Source organism: Apium graveolens, chromosome 5 (assembly GCF_009905375.1).
Source record: "Apium graveolens cultivar Ventura chromosome 5, ASM990537v1, whole genome shotgun sequence".
NCBI lineage: Eukaryota > Viridiplantae > Streptophyta > Magnoliopsida > Apiales > Apiaceae > Apium > Apium graveolens.
Genome location: NC_133651.1, coordinates 311,598,278 through 311,614,254, shown reverse-complemented (window position 1 = coordinate 311,614,254; position 15,977 = coordinate 311,598,278). Strand labels below are relative to the sequence as shown.

At 35.4% G+C, this 15,977-nt stretch overlaps 1 long non-coding RNA gene across 1 annotated transcript; it reads right to left on the bottom strand.

The window, feature by feature from the left end:
• Positions 1-657: 657 nt before the first annotated feature.
• On the bottom strand, positions 658-3,424 carry LOC141659617 (uncharacterized). Its single transcript, XR_012549819.1, has 3 exons — positions 3,353-3,424; positions 1,005-1,194; positions 658-916 (listed from the first exon to the last, which is right to left on the bottom strand). It is a non-coding gene; the product is annotated as an uncharacterized LOC141659617 (long non-coding RNA).
• Between the last annotated feature and the right edge of the window lie 12,553 nt (positions 3,425-15,977).

Genomic DNA, 15,977 nt, shown 5'->3' with positions numbered 1-15,977 from the left:
AGCATTAGAATATTAATAAAAACACTTGGATTCAGGGTTTTAGGAAGTAAGAGTACTAGGCCGTTTGACATGCCACGCTGCTGCAAGTTTAAAACACCGAGTACCGGCCTAATATCATCTTACCCGTGATAATTGAGTTTTGGCAATAATTACATTTTACCATGATGTATTTGTAATTAAGTAAATATAGTACACCAATTGTAGTCTTTAAGCTAATGAGAGCTCCTTTAGTTGCACATGTCTAGATTTGGCCATGTAGTCTTCAAAGCAATGAGATCGAGCAGCTTTAGTTGGACCAAACATGGACCAAGCCAAGCCGTTGACCAGTGTATATCTCACCGCGTTCTTCATCATAAAAGATAGAAGTGATGTCTTTTAGTGCATCTTCAAGAGTGCTCTTGATTTCAGTACCTTTGATTGGCTTGCTTAAGTTGCACCTTCGACCACTGCACTTGCATTCTTTTATCAGACTGGTGTTACCAGCATTGATCTTGGCAAGGCATTTACCAGTCAAGATACTGCTGATCTTTATTGAACCAGCTACACAAAGACAAATGAAATGCAATATATATAATTCATATATTAAGAATTAATCCGCAGTGTGTGCGCTAATATTTATCATCAGTTATTGAAAATGATGTTTACCATTTTGTCCCAACCATGGGTCATCTAAATGAGCCTTGCAGAAAAACATAATAAGATCCTGGCGAGCTGTGACATAAATGTTCTTAATGTTTCTACCAGGAGACCCCAAAAGGTGATCCTTAAATAAAGTCACAACCTCCCCACGTAAGTTCCAGACAGCTACTGTTTCGTTCCTTAAAGTCAGAAATAATCTGGTGTTGTGAAGAAAAATGAACATTGATGGCGCCATGGATTTAGTTCTTTTCACCTCTATCAGCTCAGAGGTCAGAACCTGTAAATAAAAATTTCAACTATTACAAGTTACAAAGGGAAATAAAGAAGAGAACATGCATATTATTATAAAGGAAATAAGTACATACATCAAAAATTTGAAGATTCTCATTCTCCTGCTTGACTAGCACCTTTTCATGGAACAGTTCAATAAAATTCACTCTTGTGTGATGTAGGGGATAACTGAAGGATTTAAGAACACATCCATCCTCTATTGAATGAAACTTAAGAGGAGCATGTCTTCCGGCATTGGTATAAATCAACATCATTAATCCCCGGCTGTTTGTCAAGAAGATGTGTCAAAATGTTATTGATGGCAGTTACCGCACAATATTATTCAAAAAAGTGTAAACATTTATATTCTAAGAAATATCTCTTGAAAATAGGCGTTAGACAACTGCATGGTGTTATTATAAAGTTAATCCAAGGTGTTGTTAAACAAGCTGTTTGATACGGTGAGAATACTTAGGGTAGGGCAGTACATTTAAACCAAGTTAAATGGTGTCTATGACTTGTGTACAGTCTAGATAAAAATCAAGGACTTTGAGTTACACCTTCAAGACCATGCATTTTAAATGGCTTGAACAGCATAGTCGATGTCTTAGACACAAGCCATCCAAAGCTAGTCAATTAGGCTCTACATATATACTCGAAGATAGATGGACAGAGAATGTCACTGAAAAACACCTAGCTAGCTAACCTCTTCTATTATTTTTTTAGCCCATTTACTAACATAAACATGACAATTCACATAATCTATTGTTTTTATTGAAAAAACCTAGATAACCTCTTTTTCTAGTTTTTCTCACATATACAAACTTAGACATGAAGATTTACATAATCAAATTGATTTCAGATCAGATCAATTTTCGATTATCATATAATTATATCAAGTTCATATTATATTGAATTTGGTTAAGTTTACCTTTAATTCGGAAACAAAATTATCAGATAAAATTCGGATTAAGTTAATTTTATACATAAACATCATCTTAAATATAAAAGTTTATGATGAATATATAATTTATTAACTTAAACATAGTTTAATTAATATGAAATATAAGTTATGACTTTTTCAAATTATAACAACAAAACTAAAATTCAATTTTATTCAATGTTTAAATTTCCGACATAAAGTACATATTCGATTTGGTACTTTGAGTCATATTCTGTTCAAACAATTTATTATTTGGTTTTGATCGATTTCTGATTACAACTAAATATAAAATTATTTTAGATTATTTTCTGTTAAATTTTGGTTTAGATAATTTTTAGATTGTGGATCAGATTAAATTTTGGATCAGTATCGTATAATCTATATTGAATATAAATTTAGATCTCAGTTTTATGAATTTCCATGAGGTTCTTCGAATATGGATACAATTTGTTAGGCTTATATATACACGCCTACATGATTTTCCTTGCGAATTGAGGTGTGGCCTCCGTTCAAGTTTTCCGGTCATGCCAGATTTCTTGTTTATGTTTTATCCTTGAAGTGAATTCGCACTATCATAGCACAACGTGTAGGTGGAGCAAATTTCTCTTGAATAACAACAGTGTCCCTTGTACGATCACGCTATCTTATATTTTAGAGACATATAAGTAACCTTTATTTCTTATTGGGTATAAAATAACAATAATGGTATATTTATGCCTTTGCCGAATATAAGACATATATGATGTATATATAAAATAATGATGACTTTTTCGGAACTCTTGAAAAATGTCGATTGTGAATGACATTTTGGGGAACTTTGTGGTGTTGGGCGATGATTGTGAAGAAAGAATATAAATAAGTTTACACATATATGTATTATATATGATGAGATGAAATGAAGGTTAGATGTGATGTAAAAATAAATGTTTAAATTTGATGTTGATGTGCACCTGATACTAATTCTTGACATGACAAATGTGCATTGAGTATATATATACCTAAGTTACACAAATATTTTATTTAAAAATTATTTAACATTAATGAAATAGTTTAAATTTATTCTACGATGGTTATATTTTAAATTTATTCTTGTAGTGTAGTTAGGCTCGAAAAATTTAACGAACATTTTTGTTGTTCGAGTTTGAGCATGAGATCGAGCTCTTAATGAGCTCAAGCAGGACCGAACTTTTAAGGAGTCGAGTTCAAACTGTTTATGATAAAATAATATAATTGTTGGAATGTTGTTTTATTTGTAAATATTTTATTGTAACTCTACCTAGGGCACAAATACAATAATTTTAATTTTTTTATTTTTGAAGTATTTATTTGACTTTTTAATATTAGATAATGATATAATGTAAATAATTCATGATGTTGTAATTATTAAAAAAATGATACAATGATTGTATTATAGTTCATTTAAATAAATTTAAATAAATATTCTAAGGGATTATCATCTATCTTTAATAATATAGCTAGTTACTCATAATAAAACCTTACCTGGTCTTTATGCCTTGCACATCTGTACCAGAAATGGAGTACAACATGCTGTAGTTTTGCAGTTCATAGACCTTGTAGATGCTGATCTCGATAAGGGAAATCAAAAAAAAATTCATATCAGAATTAAGGATCATTCTATGTGAAGAATTATAGTCTTAATTTTCCTTATTTAAGAATAAACAAAAATAAGTTGTATTCTTGCCTATGTTGGGCAGAAAAGGTGACTGCTTTAGCATTTACATTATCAATCTGGAGAGAACTGCACCATTTCAGTAACTCTGATTCAAAAACAAGGAAGCCAGCATCTGGGTGACCATTTTGAATGTATCTGACACCATTTGATGGGATTGCATGAGTAAACAAATTACTGAGGAAGTAATAAACTAAAAAAAAAGAAAACTTTTGAGAGTACAAGTAATATACGCACTCAATTCTTGTGGTCCTGCATTTCAAGGAGGTGTAATTATCTGATTTGGAAGCTGAGGCAGTGATGACCGAATCATTGAATTTATTGTAAAATATTCTCCCAATATATTCTTCTGAACTCAAATTCAGAATACATATCCTTTGATTGGTTGCTGAAGCCATGCCATGCATAAAAAGTTTAAAATGAATAGGTCTTTTTTAACATGTATCTCATGATGATCATCAAAGAAAAAAGATTACCTCGGCTAAATGCAACACAAACACCAGACATCAAAAGAGCAAAGACAACGCCATGAGCAGATACGATATCCTTAACCTCTTTTTGCCATTCAGGAGACCGTAGCTCCGTTGCAGACTGCCCTTGTGGATCATGGGTATCATACTCCTCCTGATTTATAATTACATCAACAAATCCCCATGAGTAATCATTAAAAAGAATCAGTCAACTAACAAGGTCAACTAACATGGAAATAAAGTCCATATCATCTGAGGCTCATATTTATTAAATACATACACATAAATTGTCACCTTCATTAAGAATATATAGCTACAGTAAGAGCATCTACTATAGAGGCACCTTGAGAGGTGCCAATCATGTTCAACACATCATAAATTATAATTCAAAAAATCTAGTTCATATATGTCGTATTTGGCAACATTTTAAGTCGAATCGTTGACGTGCACCCTATATTAGATTTCGTAGATGGTCCCCAAACATATATTTAAAAAACTATTTGGATATTATATGATAGGTATAATTAATATAGACTTCTATTACAAGTATTTGATTTTTCCATTTAGACGCTCCCAAAAGAGTGCCTAAAGTTGTTGCAAATTCACTTGGCAGTGGATGGACACCTTTTTCACTGAAATTAGGAAATCACTCAAGATAGTCAAGCCACATACTAGTGATGGTCACTAATGGTGCTCTATCCGTAGATTCTTAGTCATAAATTCATTGTTGATTAACAAAACCTGATAGGATACTTGACAACAATTATTCCACGGTACTAGGTTTGCCAAGTAATTAGTACATATATATATATATATATAGATATAGAGATATAAATATATATGTATGTATGTGGAGGGCATTTTGGTCTCACACACTGTCATCACCAATGCCACATCATCTTTTTGGACCTCAGCTGTGCCACGTCAACATAAACTTGGCTAGCTATATATCAGATGTGACGCCTTGTTCAATAGTGTTGCACATTGCAACACTACAACTGAACTGCAACACAAGATTTGTGTCTATTGTAACATCATTTTTATAGTATTGCAGTTACTTAAAAAATTTGGGCAATTATAAAACAAAGTTATCATTGCATTATAAAAATATAGCATATGGTCATCTATGGCGTACTCTATAATCATAAACCATGGTGCAAGTTACAACTAGAAATGTACCGATTCATGTGTTGCAACTAAAATTCATGAGCCTCGGTTTTTGATCAATAGAAAAATTCATAGTAGGATGAAATTAATTTTGATTTTAGGATCAACTATCCTTTCCTTAAATCCTTGATATTCTCCTTATACAGGTATGCACCCATAAATTTTCTTGTTCAAATTGAATGGATTTGTGACTAATAACAAAACTTTGAGAGACAATGGAGGAAAAATACGTGGTGAAGACATCCTTCATTCAGTACGAGCATAAATGGAGAAGAAATTTAGAAACATTTTAGAAACATTGTAAGTCTTAGTCAATTACTACAAAATGGGAACAAGGGTGTTAAATGTCACTTATTTGTAGGTATATGATAGAGTAGGAAGGTTACTTATCAATGTAAAAAAGATGATAAACTAGTACACCTTATAAGATTTTGCTTGAAACTAGCAAAATGTTCATATGAGCATACGGTTTAAACTAAATGTCAGTGGAGATGCTGATTATGAAAGTCTATGTTGATGACGTGATGATTACGCGTAACAATGTTAGTAACATCAAAAAATTCAACAGGCATATGAACTAGAATTTTGAAACGGATTACCTTGGAATATTATCGTACTACTTGGGTTTTAATGTGGACCTATAAAAGATATTTATAGAGTTAAAGCAAGCAACATAAATAAAAAATTCTTCCCGATAAGGCTTTACTTAGTGAATGCAATTTTATCAAATATCCAATGGAAATGAATATTCAACTGAGCAAATATGGGGGAAGGCGGTAAATTTATTATTTTTAAGAGCATGATAGTCTTAGGTATTTTGTTCATCCCAAATCGATACTAGTAGGTACATAGAGCGTCCCACGACTCTCCACATGAATCTACTAAAGTGAGTTTTAAGATACATGAAGGGAAATGTTGATTGTGGTTTGTTCTACGCAAAGGGGACCGGAAATTACTTACTTTCAAGATACTCTGATAGTGACTTAACATGTAACACTGAGGATTAAAAGAGCCTTGGTGAAATGGTATTTTATTTGAAAGATAGTCGGATCACTTGGGTATCTCATAAATGTTAATGTGTGTCTTTGAGTTTGTGTGAAGCTGAGTTTATGGCCGTTACAGGTGTAGCTTAGTAATTTACTTGGTTGGATTACAAATAAGAAGCATCATCCGGTGGTAATCAATATAGACAATAAATCGTTGATATACTTGACAAAAAATCATGTTTTCCATTGGAGGAGTAAGAATATCGATATATAATATATCTTTATGCGATATTGTATGGAACATGGAAAAATTATAATCAGACATATTAGTTTAGGAGATGAGCGTGAAGATATTCTAACCAAAGCCACATGGCTACTGTAAAGTTGAAGGAATGAGATATTTGCTTGGCATTAAAAATCTGTAGTCTGGAGTTTAGATTACGGGGTTGTATGTTGAAAATATAATTTAAGCTTATGTTCAATTAATAATTGTTATTGTTAGAATATTCACTAGAGCACATGAGAATATGTCTTAGCATAGTTAAGTTTCCTCAGTCTCGTTATAGGGTATTTTTTCTTCCTTTCTTATTTTTATTTTCTTCATGCATTATTGGCACCAATTATTTTTGTTTTTCCCTTGTTTTTTGCAGCCTCCAAGGAAATCAATAATAAGAACTTGCCTGTCATGAAGATAATAACAAGAATGAAAAAGGCCCGGCTTACGGGGTTGGATCCCCATGGTAAGCCAACAGAACCTAGCTTTTTGAAGAAGCATAAAGAGCCCATAGTAGAGGCGTCTTCTGGGGGGAAGGGGGAACTGAAACCCCAGCTGCTCCTGCTTCTATAGCTACTGGTATTTTCCAGCCTCTCCGGGGATTCCATCAAGGGGATTCCGTGGTTGGTTCAGGGAAGCACGCATGAGATTGGTCTTATCACTATGTGACCCCTAAGGACTTCACTGATATTGTGGCTGGTCCAGACATGGAGTGGGTAAAGCTTATGGGTGCCCAATATCTAGCCTCGGTAAGGGTCTTCCCCTTTTAACCATTTTATATATATATTTTTAGCATTCCTTTGTTCCTATGGCTACTTTACCCCCTTGCCTTACGTCCTTTAATTTTTCTTCTTCCTTTCAGTCTAATGCTTATTTCCAAGTGGCTGTGAGACAAACCGAGTCCGGGAAGAAAGCCTCGGATAACGCGGCTAACGCCCTCAGGAGGAAACAGAGGAAGTATATTGCACCGGAGAAGAAGATGAAGCGTAAGGCGTAAGAGTTAGGGGATGCCAATGCTGAGCTAGTTAATCTGAAGGCTGAGAAGGACAGAATCATCGATGCTTACTTGGACACGGATGAGTTTGCTCAGTCCATGAGAGGTTAGGAAGAACATGGTGTTCCTTGGATTTTTCAGGACTGGCTGGGACACGGCTCTCGGGACAATGAACGAGACTTGTCCTGATGTTAACCCGACGGATTATGTGTGCCCCGATGACGACACCTTACTACAGAGGTTCCATACCTGCGTAGTCATCTTAGATGATATCCCTCAGGACCAGCTTCTTCCTCCCCCTGAGTCCTTTTTTCAACCCGCAGAGGACGATATCGGCCCTTCTTCTAGTGAGACTGCTACTGCAGAGACTTCTGATGAGAGAGAAGGAGGCGACGATATTGATGCCGATGGCACCTCTGCTCCTAAGAGTTTTTATTGACCCTGCGTGGCTTTGTTATTTATGATCAGAACTTGTAATAGTCTCTTTATTTATCGAACACTACATTTTTATATCCAAATTTATGCACTTAGTTTTATTTATTATAACTTTGTGTGTTGTAGAAACTCAATACCACATATTGGAAATTTTATAAATTCCATAAACTATTGGGATTCATCCCTTACACAAGTCTTGATAAAACTAAAACTTGAAAATAATAGTCTTATAAAACATAGAATCCTAAGCTAGCAAAGCTTTAAGGTGATTTTCAACCTATTTTCCACTTTGACAAATAAACATCTTTCCAATCAGACTAATACATAATAGACTTTCGGGTTTTGAGTGTGCCAAGTTCTTGGCACTTCAAAATGGTCCATAGTTTCTTGCTTCTAGGATTCTATTCCTTGGACACTTTTGATCTTGTATGGTCCTTCCCAATTTGGGCGAATTTTCCCTTCTGCCCCACACCAGAAGCTTCCACTTCCTTAGAACCAAGTCACCTTGTTTGAAAAACATTTCTTTCACCCTTAATTTATAGTAGAAAGAAGCCTTTTTTTATGTTTCCCAATCCTTGCGTGTGCTTTATCCCGTACTTCATCTATCAACTCTAGGGCTAAACTTTGTCCCTCTTCATTCTCTTCAGCATTATACGCTTGGATTCTTGGAGATGAATGTGATATCTCTACTGAAATGACCGCTTCTGCCTCATATGCTTACATAAACAGTGTTGCTCCTGGAGTAACTCTATATGTGGTCCTGTAGACCCAAAGTAATGGAAGTATTGGACTTCTCAATCCTCTTCTTTAATCCATCTAGAATAATTTGGTTTGCAACCTCTGCTTGCCGATTGGCTTGGAGATGTGCTACAGAAGTGAACCGCAACTCAATCTCATTCTCCTTATAATACTTCTTAAACTCATCATTATTAAATTATGCTCCATTATCAATCACCAAAATTCGGGGGATCCCATATCTGCACATGACATTTTCCCACAGGAATTTAGCAACTTGCTTAGTTGTAATCTTGGCCAAAGGCTTAACTTCAATCCACTTAGTAAAGTAATCATTTGCTACAATTAAGAACTTTCTCTGAGCAGTAGCCATCGGAAAAGGCCCGAGAATATCCATTCCCCATATAGAAAAAAGAATTGGAGAATTGATGGAAGTTAACATCTGGGGGGCTGTCAAACAATAGGCGCATGTTTCTGATAACGATCACACTTCTTCACAATCTTTGGAATCAGCAATCATTTCTGGCCAATAGAGGCCTGAACGGGTTATCTTATGTGCTAGATCTCTACTCCCCAAGTGTTGCCCACAAATACCTTTGTGTACTTCTTCGAGAGCTAAACACGCCTCATCAGGTTTGAGAAATCTTAAGTAAGGAACCACATAAGATCTTTTATACGAAGTTCCATCAATCAAGGAATATCTCAATTCTCGCATCGTGCTTTAGTTGCATCATTCGGGGCTTTTATTGTCGTTCACGTCTTGTACTTGATGTCGAATTCTCCCAGTTCTATGGCCCATTTAATCTGTCTCACACTAGCTTTGGGAATGTGAATAATATTTCGCAAAGGGTGATTTGTTAGTACCTCGATCTTATGAGCTTGGAAGTAAGGACGCAACTTCCTTGAAGCCATCAGCAAGGCTAAAGCAAATTTTTTAATAGTAAAATAATTCAACTCTTCTCCATGCAGAATCTTACGGACATAGTATATGGGTTTCTAGATTTTAAGTTCCTCTTTAACCAACACGGTGCTCAAGGCATTTTCTGGGATGACAAAATATAAGTAAAAAGTTTCATTCAAGACTGGTTTAGCCAACAAAGGGGCTTGAAACATGTAGTTCTTTAATCCTTCGAACGACTCTTGAATTTCCTCGGTCCATATGAAATCTTTTACTTTCTTCAAGGCTTTGAATAATGGCAAGCAGTTGTCTCTAGATTTGGAGATAAATCGTCCTAAGGTAGCAACCCTTCCAGTGAGTTTTTGAATATCTTTAATAGACCGCGGAGGATCCATGTCCAATATGGTCTTTATCTTATCAGGATTTGGTTCAATTCCCCTCATGGAGACCATCTGTCCCAAAAACTTTCTAGATCCCACACTGAAAGCACACTTTGCAAAGTTTAACATCATTTTTGATATCTCGGAACCTCCAAAGTTTCCCTCAAATGGGTTATATGATCATTCTTCACAAGACTCTTGACTAACATGTCATCTACATATACTTCCATAGTTTTGCCAATAAGATCTTTAAAAATTTTATTTACTAAAGTCAGTGATAAATGATACCTTTGGGATGTCATTCTTATACATCTTGATCTAATTGTATCCATTAAATTCATCCATAAAGCTTAGAATTTCATGACCAGCGGTCACATCTATCAATGTATTTATCCTTGGCAACAGAAAACAATCCTTCAGACATGCATCATTCAGATCAGTGAAATCCACACACATTCTCCATTTTCCATTAGCCTTCTTCACCATTACAGGGTTTGCTAACCACTCTGGAAATTGTATCTCTTCAATGAAAGCAGCCTCCACGAGCTTCTCCACTTCTTGCTTGATTGCTTCCTGCATGTCCGGGGAAAAAATTCTTTTATTTTGCTTCATGGTCTTTCGATTTGGATCCACAGTCAGTTTGTGAGTGATTAGTTCCGGTTCTATGCCAGGCATATCAGCGGCTGACCATGCAAATACATCACTATTTTCTTGTAAAAATAGCACGAACTTCGCTCTAAGGGGCTTCTCTAGTGACGCTCCAATTAAAGTCACTCTCTGATAATCCTCGGGTGCCAAAAGGATCAGAATCAAGTCTTCTGATGGCTTCCCTCTTTTCTCGTCATTCTCACATACATCCAGGTCTTTGATAGGAAAAAACTGCCCCTCAAAACAACTCCTTGCCATCTTTTGATCTGCTATTTCTTCCCCAATCCCGTTTTGGGTTGGAAACTTTATCACCGAATGATAAGAAGAGGGTACTTCCTTAAAAGCATGTATTCCCGTTCTTCCCATGATTGTATTGTATACGTTGATCCAGCTTTTACCATTACAAAGTCCAACATCTGTGTTTCTTGTCTTGGTTCCTGACCTATAGTCGTAGGCAACTTAATTATTCCCTCCATAGGGCACTCGACTCCAGTGAAATTATATATTGGCATATTAGTTAGGGTTAATTGAGAATGATTGTAACCCATCATTATAAAGGTATCATGGAGTAAGATGTTCACCGAGGCTCCATTGTCTACAAGGACTCTCTTCACCGGGCAGTTCCATATTATCGGTGTTATGACTAGAGGATCGTCATGAGGAAATTTGACACCCTCTAAATCAAAATCATCGAATGTCATTGTTACTCCTGTCATAGCCCTCTTCGGGACTTCTCCGACAATATGCATACCTTCTCTAGTATATGCCTTTCTCGAGTTTTTAGATGAACTAGCAGCAGTCGGTCCTCCAAATATTGTATTTATCACTGGCCCTCGGGGTCGTGGTCCTCCAAAGATTGCGTTTATCATCGGTCCCCTGGGTTGGGGATTTTGCCCCTAATCATCTTGATCCATTTTGAGATCCTTGAAGTTCCTTCTTCCATTATTATTCCTATCCCCTCCATCTCTAGTATACTTGCTCGGCCTTCTTTTTCAAATAAAAAATTCAATTTCATCTTTTAGTTGTCTACACTCATCGGTGTCATGGACCGTATCCTTGTGAAATCTACAATATTTGCTCTTATCTAGCTTGGTAGAATCAGCCTTGAGGGGCTTAGGCCAACGAACATCCCTATCCCTTTCGATTTCCATTAAGATCTGACTTGTAGGAGCATTCAGTTTAGCATATTCAGTGAACCTTTGTCCAATTCCTCTCTTTTTCGGGGATAAATCAGTGTTTTGCTTATTTTTAGGATACTTGTCCTTGGCATTATATTCTAGATCAGTCTTTCGCTTCATGCCACCAGCGGACTTGTTATTAACTACCGTCTTCCTCATGCTTTCCTCCACTTTGATATACTTCTCGGCCCTATCTTGGAGCTGTAACATGCTTTCAGGGGGCGCTTGGTTAATGACATCTTAAAGAACTTGTCCCTAGTTCCTTGCTGCAGTGTTATTATAGCTACCTTGCCATCAAGGTCTGGGACCTTTAATGCTTCTTTGGTTAAACGGTTCAGATAGTCTCTCAAGGACTCGTTTGCTCCCTACACAATGCTCATGAGAGATGCCGAACTCTTGTCATGCACTCTTCCACTGATGAATTGCTTAATAAAAGCTTGACTTAAGTCTCTAAAGGATCCAATTGAATTCGAAGGCAAACGGCTATACCACCTTTGAGCCATTCCCGACAGGGTTTGAGGAAAGGCCTGACACTTAATTGCGTCGTTCACGGGCTATAGCAACAGTGCATTAGATAATGTTCTGACATGATTAGAGGGATCCCCAGTGCCATCATAACCTTTGATGGTGGGCATCTTAAACTTCCTTGATATGTTGGAATTCATTATCTCTTCATTGAATGGTGAAGTTGGATCATCAGGATCTCCTAGGGGCATGAGATCACTTCAATCAGCCCTTAGAGCAACATCCATTCTTGGTATTAGACCATCCAGGTCTATGATTTGAGGAGGATCTGTCCTCCTCGGAGGTAGTAGGGGTCTTGGGGTCAAGTGCGCCTCCAGGTCGCGCTTCATCCTTTGGATCTCAGCTTCGTGAGCCCTGACCTTCTCTTAAACTTCTTGGAAATTCATTCCTCGTGTGCTCCTAGGGCGTTGGTTAGCATCATGCATTGATTCTTTACCAGCATTCCTCCTTCTCCGAGCCACATCATCATTCGAAGATTCAGAATCTCTTTCAATGTAAGGTCCAGAAAATTCTTGGTCTTCCGGAATAGGAGCCAAACCTCGTATATTGTGGGGCGTCTGTTCCTGTGCTTCACTCCAATTAGAATGCCCACTTCCTCCAAACTCGGGGTATAGGGGCATCCCATAAAGGGGGTTAGTTGTTACAATAGTTGAATACTCATACCCAACGATTTGAGAATTCACTGGTGCATTAACCTGCTGAAATTGAGAACTCGTCCCTTGAGGAGCTGGAGGATTCGTCCCTTGTAGCTGAGGCTCAGTTGCCCCTATCAGGGATCCTCCTTGGGTAGGGGCATAGCAAGAGTGTGGGGTTATTTCCACCATTGACAAAATCGTTTGGGTTGTCCCAGCTGGTGTTCCTTCGGGGGCGTCATTTCCGCTCCGTTTGTTCACCATAGTTGCTGTAATGCTTTCTCACGGACAACGCTAAATGTTATGGATAAAAACTTAGGGTGCATTTATTACAAGGTTTCGTGAGCTTCGAATCTTGATTTGACTGCTCTTGTGCTTTATGACTCGATCTGCCTTAAATAGATGCCTACGTACCTTGATGTATGCCAAGGATTAGGTCAAAAACGTAGTTCTAATTTATGGGGTGAGGCATATAGGCATGAGATGCCTTAAAATTAGATTAGGGTTAGGAGAATTGGTGGACAAATCTCAAATTTTGAGTGGACTTTGGAGTCCTATAATGCAGGAAATTGAATCCTATCCTATGAAATTTTTTGGAGGCGAATTTCCAAGGAGTTGTGTCCTTATTTGGACTTTACTTATTAGCTGATTTTCCCATATTAATTAATTATGAAATTAATTAATATTCAGGCCTTTTGGGCCTTCATAAATGGGCCTTGTAAGGAGCTAAGTCACGTGTAATTAATGCAGTATTAATGACACAATCGAGGTTTATTTTATCCCCTTATCACTTATTATGATTTTTTTATCTTAATATGTATAATTTTTTGTTATGATTAAATTGTAAATAATTGATGAGTTTTAACCATTAACATTATTAGTATGTTTATAAATAATATTATAAATATTTGGTGTTGGCGAAATTCGAAATACTATCTAAGTAATAATATAAATATTTTATTGACGGGATTTGAACCTAATAACTTGAGTAATGTATTTTCTTTTAATATTAGGATCTAACTGTCCATATCATTTGACTAAGAAGATCAAACGAAAAACAATATACAAATTTATAACATATCCCGCTTATTATGGTTTAGTATACATTTAAGTAGGGATTTAGTTACACCCTTATTTACATGGACCACTCATGAAAGTTCAATGCATAATTTAATTTCACATTTACTTTGTTTCACTTTTAGATTACTATCTTATTTACATAAAATAATTGATATTCTACCAAGTTAACAAGTAATGTTTTTTATAATTTTATATAGTATTAATTTGATATGGTATTAGATAATGATGTTAATTTAATTGTTTCATATGTTGTAATAAATAGATTGAATTATAATTAATTAACTTAAAATATTTTAAGTAAATTTTCTCAGACTAATTAAGTTAATATTAATTATTATTATTATTATAATAATAATTACACACAAAATATATTAAGAGATTGCAAAGTCACCTATAATTCCTCCCAAATATATATCACATCACTAAAATTTGATATATACATGAGCAAAATCACAAATACAAGCAGTCATACTCAATTTATTGGCCGTCTTCACCACTATCAACCAATGTAAAAAAAACTTGAAAATTTAATATACTTCAATATACAAAAGAGGAGATTAACTACAGACACCCGGACATCTATTGAGGCCTCCATAACAATTAACAAAACTAAAACCATAAACGCAAAAACAGAAACATAGATAGATCAATTCGATTAAAAAATAGAGGATTTTTTGAAATGAAGAAACCTGCAAGAAAATGCTCCGAAATCTCTCTCGAGCATCACTCAAATGAAAACATCGATCACCTCTAGATCCGATCTCTCTCCGCTGAAGAACTTTAACACTGTTCAACAGCCTGTAATCAATCTCAATTGCTTTCCTGTTAGCACTCACTCTGTGCTCATTTCTGGCCCTTCTATTCCTTGCACCAATTCTTCTTGTTTCCATATAGTAAACCACCTAGATTTTGAAAACCAAGAAAATTAAAACGCCCAAATAATTTTCTTAGTAACAAGGGAACATGAGGAATGTAAATGATATGTATTCAATATAATATATATTGTTTGTAGATAATAGGGGATGCAACTATTTTCTTCTTTTTGGTTGGAATGAGTACAAAAGATTTCTTATTTTTGTGTTTATCACTCTAGAGGGGCTACAAAAGTATTTAGTACTCTTGAAGGGGTGTTTTGAGGACGTAACGTTTAGAGAATTAAGATATTAATATTGTTTGATTTAGATTTAGTTTAAGAAATTACGATATGTTTGGATTTGAATTTCTTTGAATAAAAATTTAATTAGTTTTTGATTAAAATATTAGTCTTTTGGAGAAAAAACTACAATGCTCTAGGCTTTTATTTGACTTCATTTGTAAATTGAATTTAATATAATTAATTTGAGTTTTTAGCTCCAATGTTAAGAAATTTGTTTGATTAGTTTGGTATCCAGGAAGTATAAAATTTAAATTTCTTGAATTAAAATGGATCTAAATAAGCTAGCGGGCATGTTAGAATAATGTAAAAAAAATCTTAGATACTATATCATAGTAATTAGCTTTATAAAATGATCCTAACCATCTATAAATTCAAATAATCCCTGAGATTGTATATATACTAGCATTGTTGGTTTTAATCTAAATTTATTTAATCATTTTATTTAGTTTTGGTTGATGTTTTAATTTAAATTTAGTTGCTGATTTTTTCTTCACGGTCGTGTGCATCATGGAGACCTTTTAGGAGTCTGGTTTGTAGTCGTTTGAATAAAAGAGTTGTAGTAGCAAGTGGTCAGGTGGTGTACTAGTTTTTAGGAGTTCTGTTGCATGTTCCTATTTATGTACTTTGCAATTCATGAAATAAAACAATGTTTATTTTTTAGCACGTCTTTGTTTTATTCGTTTTAAACATATACAGTTTAGTAGCTAGCACCAGAATTGTTCCAATAATCTGGTATCAGAGCTAAACGAATCTGTGTATGCCAAAGTGTATTCCTAGAAGCATGTTAGGAACGGATACGGGGAAGAGCAAAGATGGCTCTATAGGTCTGACTTATCCCATGCTGACTAAGGGGAATTATACAGTGTGGGCTCTAAAA